Below are 10,000 nucleotides of genomic sequence, written 5' to 3'. Positions count from 1 at the left end.
AAAATTTCAAGCTTTCTTTAATTTGCCAAAGAAATTAACAACAACAACAACAACAACAAGAATGTCACCATACCCTCAGCTACAATTGCTTTCTTCTTGATCCATTGCCTTGCTTTATTCTCTTTGTTTATTACTTTCTCACACATTCCATAATTACACTCTTTGCTACGTCATTCATTCTGTGCACTTAAACACACCGACCAGTCAAGCTCCTCTTCCCTTCCTTTCCCTTCCCTTCCTTTCTTCTCTTCATTATGTTTCACTTAATATTCTCACCTTTCACGACCTTGTTTTTTTACTCGCTTTTCTAATCTAAAACTAATATATCCTGGCTTCCCTCCCTTCCTCAATGCCGTGTCCTCGTTCTCGCCCATCCCGTCTGCGTCCTCGTCCCGCCTGCGTCCTTCTCCTCCTCTTTTTCCTCCTCCTGCTCGTCCCAGTGAATCCCTCAGGAATGTGTGTGACGTTTTCTTGATTCAAATTAATATTAACTGTCTTATTTCTGCTGTAGATGGTTATTCGCGTGGTTGACACACAAATGCTGGCGCACACGCACGCATGCACTCGCGCACGCACACACACGAGCACACACACACACACACACACACACACACACACACACACACACACACACACACACACACACACACACACACACACACACACACACACACACACCTGTCACCACTTTGATCACTCAGGTAAGTCACACTTGCATAACCGGCCAACCTAACGACACCCTCTCCTGCATCAATTTCTCTCTCTCTCTCTCTCTCTCTCTCTCTCTCTCTCTCTCTCTCTCTCTCTCTCTCTCTCTCTCTCTGGTAACACTGCAGGTGACAGTGTTGATGAACACTGACGTATATTGATATTTGGTTCTCGAGTTCCTGTTTATTCTTTCTGCGATACAATCTTCCTTTCGATTACGCATTTTTTTTTAGCACTTCGTGTATATTGTTACATTGTCCATTCGAACGTATATTGCATGCAAAGACACGAAAGCAATACTTTTATGGTCCATGTATGAAAGAGTCTCTCCTCCTCCTCTTCCTCACAACACTCCTCTGGTCCATTGTTTTATTCTCAAAGTAATCATCAGCAAAGAAACATTTACAGTCCACAGTGGAAACAGTCATTCCTTCTCGTACTCTTCTTCTTCCCACTTCTCTAGCTCAGGGTAGCACTGCACAAGTACCACATACCACCAGGTAATACTGGAGCAGATATAATTAAGACAATATCACACCAAAAGAGAACGTTTGTAGGTGAAGCAACACGCAATATTGCAATCCCTCTTACAAGTATTTGTCTTCAAGCATTTAATATTTATCAATTTCCAAGCGCCATGCCAATTCCATTGGAAATGTTATCTGATTCAATACGTCTTTCGTGTCTAAGTTTTTTTCTTTATCTATTTTTCAACACTCAACCATATTCATATAATCTATTATGGAATTCAATCTATTTCCCCTTTTTCTAGGTATTTCCTAACGACAATTACTAAATTCATCAGGTGCACCTGTTTCCTTTTCATTTATTACCAAACACTTGTACAATTCCAAGTAATCTGAGATCAAATTTAATCTATTTTCCCTTTCATTAAGTATTTCCTGACGACGTATAATACATTCATCAAGTTGACGCACTTCCCTCTCATCTATTTCCAACAGTCAGTTCTATTTGAAGTGTCATCAAATTCAATCCATTTCCTCTGGTGCGGACTAACTCAATTCAGCCCATCAATTCCGTTATGCAGTTTGGACAATTTCCTTCGCATCAGTCCGTTCCAAGTATTTCCATTCATTTCACCAGCATTTCCATCATCATCCCCAACCACCGCCACATCCGCCCCGTCTACACATCCCGCGGGAGATGGATCAGTCATTTCAAAGCACTACCATTCTGTCCATTTCGCTCGCCTTCCCCTAACACTTATTCGCCTCACGTCTGTATGAACCACAAGCGGTCAGTCAATACACGTGTTGTGGGAGAGTCAGTCAGCCAGTTAAGTCAGTCAGGCAGAGGAAGGGAAGGGCCGATCATCAATAACCAATCAGTGGCCGGGATGCTGTACGGGTGAGCGACGGAGAGAGGGAGAGAGAGAGAGAGAGAAGCTCAGGAAAAGAAGTCCTGTCAAGTCTATGCCCATATATCATTATCACCACCACCTCAGCCTCTGAACTTTGGTGCTCTGGAGATGAGGGACGGCGGCTCTGATGAGATTTGAGGACGGACGATGAGATGGTGAAGGGACAGATGGGGTGGTTAGCGTGATGCGAGGTGATGTGAGTTTAGAAGTAGGTGGATGGATGGGAGAAGCGTCACTTAAATAATGTTGTTTACAAAGGGTGGGCAATACGTCACGTGGAGAATGGCTGGACTCTGCAGCAACATAATTTTCGTGTTGCGTGTCCCTCGAGTGTTACGGGAGAGTTATAGCGTGGGGCATTTTCAAACTCGCTGGAAACAGCAGTGCGTATGTAAAAGGAAGGGCAGACTGCAGCAAACTAGCGTCGATAGCAGCCTGTGCACTACTGTTGCCCGCCAGGAATTGAAAAAATACCCCACATCAGAACTTTAGAGCGACGCACGACACGAAAACCGTGTTGCTGCAAAGAGTCCAGCCACTCGTCACGCCACGTGATGCCCTGAGTGGACGGGACTTTAGATTAGGTTAGGTTACGTTACACAGCACTGGGATGTGAAGGATGAGACGTTGGAAGGAGAATGGATGGAAATTAGTGTGAATTAGGTTAGGATGGATGAGAGAAAGGTTACTTGGCAGGGAGTCGCCTGTATGTGAAAGAGGGTTCATTATGGAATGTTACAAAGCAATAAGATGGTGAAGGAATTGACGAAATGGTTAGGAGGGCGGGCGAGAGTTGGCATGAGTTCTGGAGTGACTGGATGGGATGGAGGCTACTTAAGAGGTGGCTTGCCTACGAATGAAGGTTCCACATGAAATGTTATACATAATTAATCTTCACGTTACGTATTAGCCTCCCAAGATAGTCCTTTAGTCTATGCTGAAAGCTTTGAAAAGGAAATTAGCTCTTCTCTAATCCTCCTCCTTCCTTCCGTCACTCTCTCCCTCCATTCCTTTCTCACTAAGGCCATTCATTCAAACCATCCCCCCTCCTCACCTTCACGCGTACAAGAAGACAAATAAAGGGTGCAGACAGTGATAGAAACATACACGGACAGACAGGGAGACAGAAAGAAATACATATCTAAAGCCAGACAGGTGGGTAATAGACAGGCACAGATAAACAAAAATAAATCAATACAGACATACAGGCCAAGCAGATGCAGACGCACACCTATACTCACCAGACAATGAACTCACCAACGATGCAGACAGACAGACGGACAGACAGAGAGACAGACAGAGACTGGCAGGACAAGCACATGCATACAAAGCTGGAACACATGGACCAGGTACATATATGCAAGCAGGTGTGGAGCGTGTGCAGATCTGCCCCCCCCTCCCCGCACCTTCCTTCCCTCCCAATTAAGGCCAGGGCTGCTATCGGGCGCGCCAGGACCGGAGTGTTTGCCATCCAGTCTTATCAAGGCCCAGTGACGCCTCTGCCCGCGCCGCCCAGGCCTGCCAGCGCCCAAGTGAGGGACCGCCGGGCTGAGCGACCAAGACCATACCAGAGATAACGCTTTAATAATATTCCATCTCTCTCTCTCTCTCTCTCTCTCTCTCTCTCTCTCTCTCTCTCTCTCTCTCTCTCATCTCTCTCTCTCTCTCTCTCTCTCTCCATAATTATAATCTTGTGGTTATGGTGTTATATATCAATCAATTAATGAAATAACCAATCAATTAATCAATTAAGTAACCAACCAATTAATTATTCAATCAAGTCAATCAGTCAAGCAATCCCCCCTTTCTCTCTCTCTCTCTCTCTCTCTCTCTCTCTCTCTCTCGTCTCTCTCTCTCTCTCTCTCTCTCTCTCTCTCTCTCTCTCTCTCTCTCTCTCTCTCGGAAGCACAGCAAATATAGTATCGATAAAACGAAATATAAATCTTCCACCCCCACTTTCACTAATGATAACGGGGTAGAGAAGCAAGTCATTCCCTGTCGCACAATTAAGAAAAAGCAAAAACTTCACCTGACTCATTACATGGGGCGGCGCAGGTAATTATAGGAAATGTCGCGGCTTAATAAATGGAAGAGAACGTCGCAGACCGAGGTGCTCCTCAGGGAAAGTCTGAAAGTTGGTTCCTCCTCTGTAGATGACCTTGACATGGGCGGTGGTGGAGGATGGGGGAAGAAATGAACATTGGAAAAGGTCAGGTGGGACAGATCAACTGGATTAAGGCTTAGTTTTGAGGTGCATTAACCAATCACAGGAAAGACAACAGCCTTCATCAGGAAGGTGACACACGTCGCTAGTAAACATAAAGAGCAGGGCTGGCAGTACGACAGTACACTCACTAAAACGTTACCGGACCCCTTGCCACGATGGATGTCAAAATTGTTCGTTGGTGACAGATCTGCTGGGAATGGCTGGTGTGTCTGGTGCTGACTGTCGCACTTCAAAGCCACGCTGCTGGAATGTGGTGCATGCCGTCACACTAATCATTTTCGCTTCAATAAATGGTGCTCAAACGTGGAACTCAGGCCGCGAGGGAGGGTAGTTTTGGGGAAATCTTCCTTCGTACATCTGAGAATGCAAGGCGCTTACAGAGTCTGATGGGATACGTGATGAATATGTTAGTCTCATTAGAAAGGCAATAGGAAGAGGTATTAAGTATAGATTATTAGTAGGACTTCTCATATATGTTTCCTCTGAATGGAAGGTGATTACAGAGTTTGATTAATTACTGGTGAGTGTAGGCTGAGACGATACACAGCGAACATGTTGGGCAAATAGGAAGGGATCTGGAGGAGGTATTATGTGAAGGTACAAAAAAGCACTTCTAATACACATTTCAATGAGTTGTTATCATCTTCAATCATGTAAAACAGTTACAAATGTCACATGCTGCATAGCTAACACAGATCAAATTTGTGAATATTGGAATTACTTCGTCATGGCAAGACTATGAGCGCATTGCTGCTCAAAGATGCCGCTCACGATGTGTTACCAGCTGTATTTCTCTTTTCTTTTTGATGTGAAAGCGCCGTACTAAGGAAGCTAAGGTTTCAACAATATTATAATTTCAAATGTCACCCTTTCGAAGCATTCTATTAGCATTATGATCTACATCGAACTTCCAATTTCCGTCAAGTCAGCGAGTCGATCGATCAACGCATCATTCACGTGAAGCGCTACAAGACAAACTGTTGGCAAGGAATCCATTACTATGATGGCCGGTTGCAACTATTAAGAGCCTCTACACGGCCCAAAAATTTAGAGAACATTACGGAAATTGCTATAGCGAAAGAAACCTAAGAAGCTATAAAAGATCAAGCACAGAAAAGATAGCTTGCTTAAACAGAGATTAAAATGATCCCGATAACAATCAAATCAGTATAATTCTGGATTCGCCATGATGCTCCTCCGACACACTCCTCCTTAAGAGTCACGCCATGAATGTTTCCTCCAACTTCAAGCCTATCACCTGACTCTTTGCTTTTTATATTTGTACCCTTTGTACCTTGTCTCACGTTACTCGTACTCAAAACATCGAAAAAGTCGAAAAATAGATGACATTTTATTTATTTATTTTTATTTACACCTTCCGTAATTTGCCTCATGTTACTCGTACTCAAAATATGAGGAAATAAAAAAAGTCGTAGGAGAGAGAGAGAGAGAGGAGAGAGAGAGAGAGAGAGAGAGAGAGAGAGAGAGAGAGAGAGAGAGGAGAGAGAGAGAGAGAGAGAGAGAGACTGCTATAGGCACATAACTCAGCCTCCCAGGACAGCGGGTGGAGTGATGCACGGCGCCCCTGGGGAACATACAGCAGGTAGGGGCGTGTTAGGGCGGGCTGGAGTCCACACAGAGGTACGGAGGGGGCCAAGGCAACCCGTGACGTATTGCCTTGATTTCCTAGTTTTCTGCTGCCGTAATATTTTCCACGGTTTAAGATTTTTCTTTGTATATTTAATGGATTTGATGTTTGTAATTTAGCAGTATATATTAGTTGTTTTCACGCATTTTTCTGTTCTTTTTATGTTTTTTTTTTTTTACCTTTTAGAGAGAGAGAGGAGAGAGAGAGAGGAGAGAGGAGAGAGAGAGAGAGAGAGAGAGAGAGAGAGAGAGAGAGAGGAGAGAGAGAGAGAGAGAGAGGAGAGAGGAGAGAGAGGAGAGAGAGAGATTGGGATGAAAAAGCGTAGCAAAGAAAAAAAAAAACTGGGCAAAAAAGGAAAGGAACTATGAAAGCTGAAGAAAGAAATAAAGAAAAAAAAGACAGAAAGAAAATAAGAAAAAAACTAAATAACAAAGACGAAAGAAAAGACATGACTGTAAAGAAAACGAGAATTAAAGAAAAAAATAAATAAAATGAAAAGAATAAGGGACAATATGTAATGAATAACAGAAAGAGATATAAAAGGAAATAACAAGCCAGGAAGGTGAACAAAGAAAGGGCGGAGAGACTGAAGAGGGGAAAATGTGACAAAGTGAGATAAGAATAAAAACAATACGAAAAAACTAAAAGAAAAAGGAAAAGAAAAAAAAAAGAAGAAAAAGAAGAAGAAAAGAAACACTATGATGGATGTTGCAGGAAAACAAAGCCACTGAGATGATGAAAGAGAAACGTGATTAATAAAAAAAAACAAAAGAAAAAAAAAAGGAAACTTAGCATAGATAAAAACTGAAGAAGAGAAACAGATAACGAAACAAGGAATGGGAGAAAATGTAAAGAATATTGATACGGAAAAGAAGAGAACAGAGAAAAGAAGGATGGAAGGAAAGAACATGAGTAACGAAAGAAGGGAAAGGTCTAAATGGGAAAGTGGAAAAGGAAGAAAGCAATAAGAGGGAAGGTAACAAATAGAAGAAGGGAAGGAAGGAAAAGATAGTTTGAAGTGAGGGGAAAGAGAAAATGAATGAAATAAAGGAAAGAGAGGAGGAATGAATAACGGTGAGAGAGAGAGAGAGAGAGAGAGAGAGAGAGAGAGAGAGAGAGAGAGAGAGAGAGAGAGAGAGAGAGAGAGAGAGAGAGAGAGAGAGAGAGAGAGAGAGAGAGAGAGAGAGAGAGAGAGAGAGAATTTTGGAAGAAAGGAAGGGAGGTGGAAGAACAGAACAGAATGAATTAACGAAAGAAAACACAGGAAGGAAAGGAAATAAACGGGAAGGAGAGAAACCGGAAGGACTAATTTGGAGGAAGAGGAAGAGAGGTGGAAAGAGAAAATGTAATGAAAGAAGTGAAAGAAGGGAAGAAATGGAAGGAGGGAAGATGTAAGAGGATGAAGAAGACATACTCGTACTGATTGGCTTGCATGAAGGAACAAAGGATTGGAAGTATGGAGAAAACAAGAAGAGGGAAGAAAGGAGGAAAATAGGAGGTAGAGAGAGAGAGAGAGAGAGAAAAAAAAAAACTCTGATAGGCTTTTACGTGAGAACAGATTGGAAACCATGGATTAAGGAGGAGGGGAGACATGAAGACAGGAAGACAGGAAGAGGTTAGTGTTTAGCAATAAAAGAAGGAACAGGGATAGAGTACAAAAAAAAAATAATGGTTTTGTGCTAAGGGAGGAAAAAGGGAAGAAAAAAGGGAGAGAAAATTCCTTCTGCTGAAGAACGGAGGAAAAAGGAAGAGCGAAGAAAAACGAATACTAATTTGTCCTGAAAGGGAGGAAAAAGGAAGAGGATGGAGGGAAAAAAATGCTTTGTGCTGGGGAATGGGAGGAAAATAAAGAGGAAAGAAAGGGAAAATTGCTTTGTGCTGAGGAAGGGAGGGAACAGGAACAGGGAGAGAGAGGAGGAACATGAGTTTGTGCTGGGGAAGGGAAGAAAAGGAAGAAGAAAGAAAGAGAAAAATTTCTTTATGATGAGGAACGGAGGGTAAAGAAAGAGGAAAGAAAGAGGAACACGGCTCTGTGCTCAGGTAAGGAAGAGGAAGGTGAAGGGGGAACTGAGGAAGAGTTAGGTTGTTGGGTGCTGAGGGAGAACAGAGGAGGAGGAGGAGGAGGAGGAGGAGGAGGAGGAGGAGGAGGAAGGTGGTGTGGTGGAGGTAATTAGGCCAATAATTACAGGTGTGTGGAGGCGGACCACTCGCTGAGCACCGCAACGAGGACGACCGCTGGAAGTGATTTATCCTTCTCTTTAACTAGCCAGTGATTCAGTATGTTTAAAAGCTAAGACCTTCTTGTTCATCATCATCATCATCATCATTATCATCATCATCGTTGTCATCATCACCTTATTCGTCTTCCTCTTCTTTTTTCCTGATGTTGTTGTAGTTGTTGTTGTTGTTGTTATCCTTCTTCTTTTTCTTCTTCTTCCTCAACTACGACAATTCCACGGCAGGACACAGATCCTCCCCACCGCTGTCTACTGCCATTATATTCCAGGTTGTCCCAGTAACACCTATCCCTTCAAGACCAAGATCGCACCCATCCTTCTCCTCCCTGAAACAATCATTGTCGATCATCCCCGTCATTTCTAGTGGCATCAATCTCATCACCCTCATAAAAGATATGCCAAGTACGTATTCATCAAGTATTCTGATATCTCTGGTACTCGCTTTCCGCCCTACAGGTTCCAGGTTCGATCCTACCCCGATGCAGTTTTCAGTGGGGTTCTTGTATATCTTTTTCCTAACTGAATAATATAAGATTTTTACTTCCTCCCGCATCAACTCCTCGTCTAATGAGGTATGGACATATAGGAAGGACAGTGCTCTCTTGTAACTCTCGCCTTTGTTCTTGCGGTGCCATAACTCAATATTCAACAGGCACACACACACACACACACACACACACACACACACACACACACACACACACACACACACACACACACACACACACACACACACACACACATGGACCGCCTCGCCACTGAGCGTCGGGGTAAAGCAGCATCTGTATTTAAGGATCGCGGCGGCCAGACAGACACCTTCCTTGCCCACACAATGGTGTTATGGCCCCCCTCAACCAAAAGACATTGACCCAGGTTGCCCGGTGCCAGGCGACACGGCGGGTTCATTACCTTTATGGCACCTCCTCTCATTAATTACACGCAGACCAGCACGTGCCCGAGGAGCGTGAGTGTTCTGCAGCAAGGTTTAAATGCCACGCTGCTCTTTTTCCAGAGAGTAAATTCGAGGTATTATTTCTAAGCATTAGGAGCGCTTAGAATGCAAGTGACTTATCTGTTTACGTCCTCGTCCTGCTTCATTTTATTGCCGTTTGGTCTTTCCGGTGAAGATTAAAACATCAGAATATTTTTCCAAATTATTCCCCATTCCAACTTGAAGGGTCACACACGCCTGCAATACACCGAGTGATTGTTACACGCTTCACTTCCTCGTTTTGATTCGTTCACGTGTCTTCTGTTCCATTTCGATGACATTTAAACGCTACACGACACTCGACTCTTTAAAACATTCCCGATATTAATTTTCGAGGCTCACATGCGCTTACAATTATAAAATAACCTTTATACACGTTTCACTTCCTCGTTCTGCTTAATTCTCGTGTCTTTTATTCCTTTCCGGACGATCTGAATGTCACGCACTCTTCTACATGCCAAATTCCTGGTACAGTTTTAAAGAATTACGGACGCTTAGAATAAAATAAGCGACTCTTACATTCTAAACTTTCTCGTCTTGCTTCGTTCTCGCGTCTTGTAGTTGCTTTTCCACGACGATTTGAATACCACACGACTCTTGTAAATTATTCTCCGCACCGCTTTTAAAGAATTACACACACAATAACATGAACGATATTTACACGCTAAACTTCCGGTTCTTTCTCGAGTCTTGTAGTTGCTTACGACTCTTTTGAATTATTCACAACACCATGTATAAAGAATGATCAACCCTTATAATGGAAACGAGTGACTTTTACATGTCAGACTTCCTCGTTCTATTTCATCTG

Source organism: Scylla paramamosain, chromosome 5, assembly GCF_035594125.1.
Source record: "Scylla paramamosain isolate STU-SP2022 chromosome 5, ASM3559412v1, whole genome shotgun sequence".
Taxonomy (NCBI): domain Eukaryota; kingdom Metazoa; phylum Arthropoda; class Malacostraca; order Decapoda; family Portunidae; genus Scylla; species Scylla paramamosain.
Note: the sequence above shows the minus strand (reverse complement) of the source record.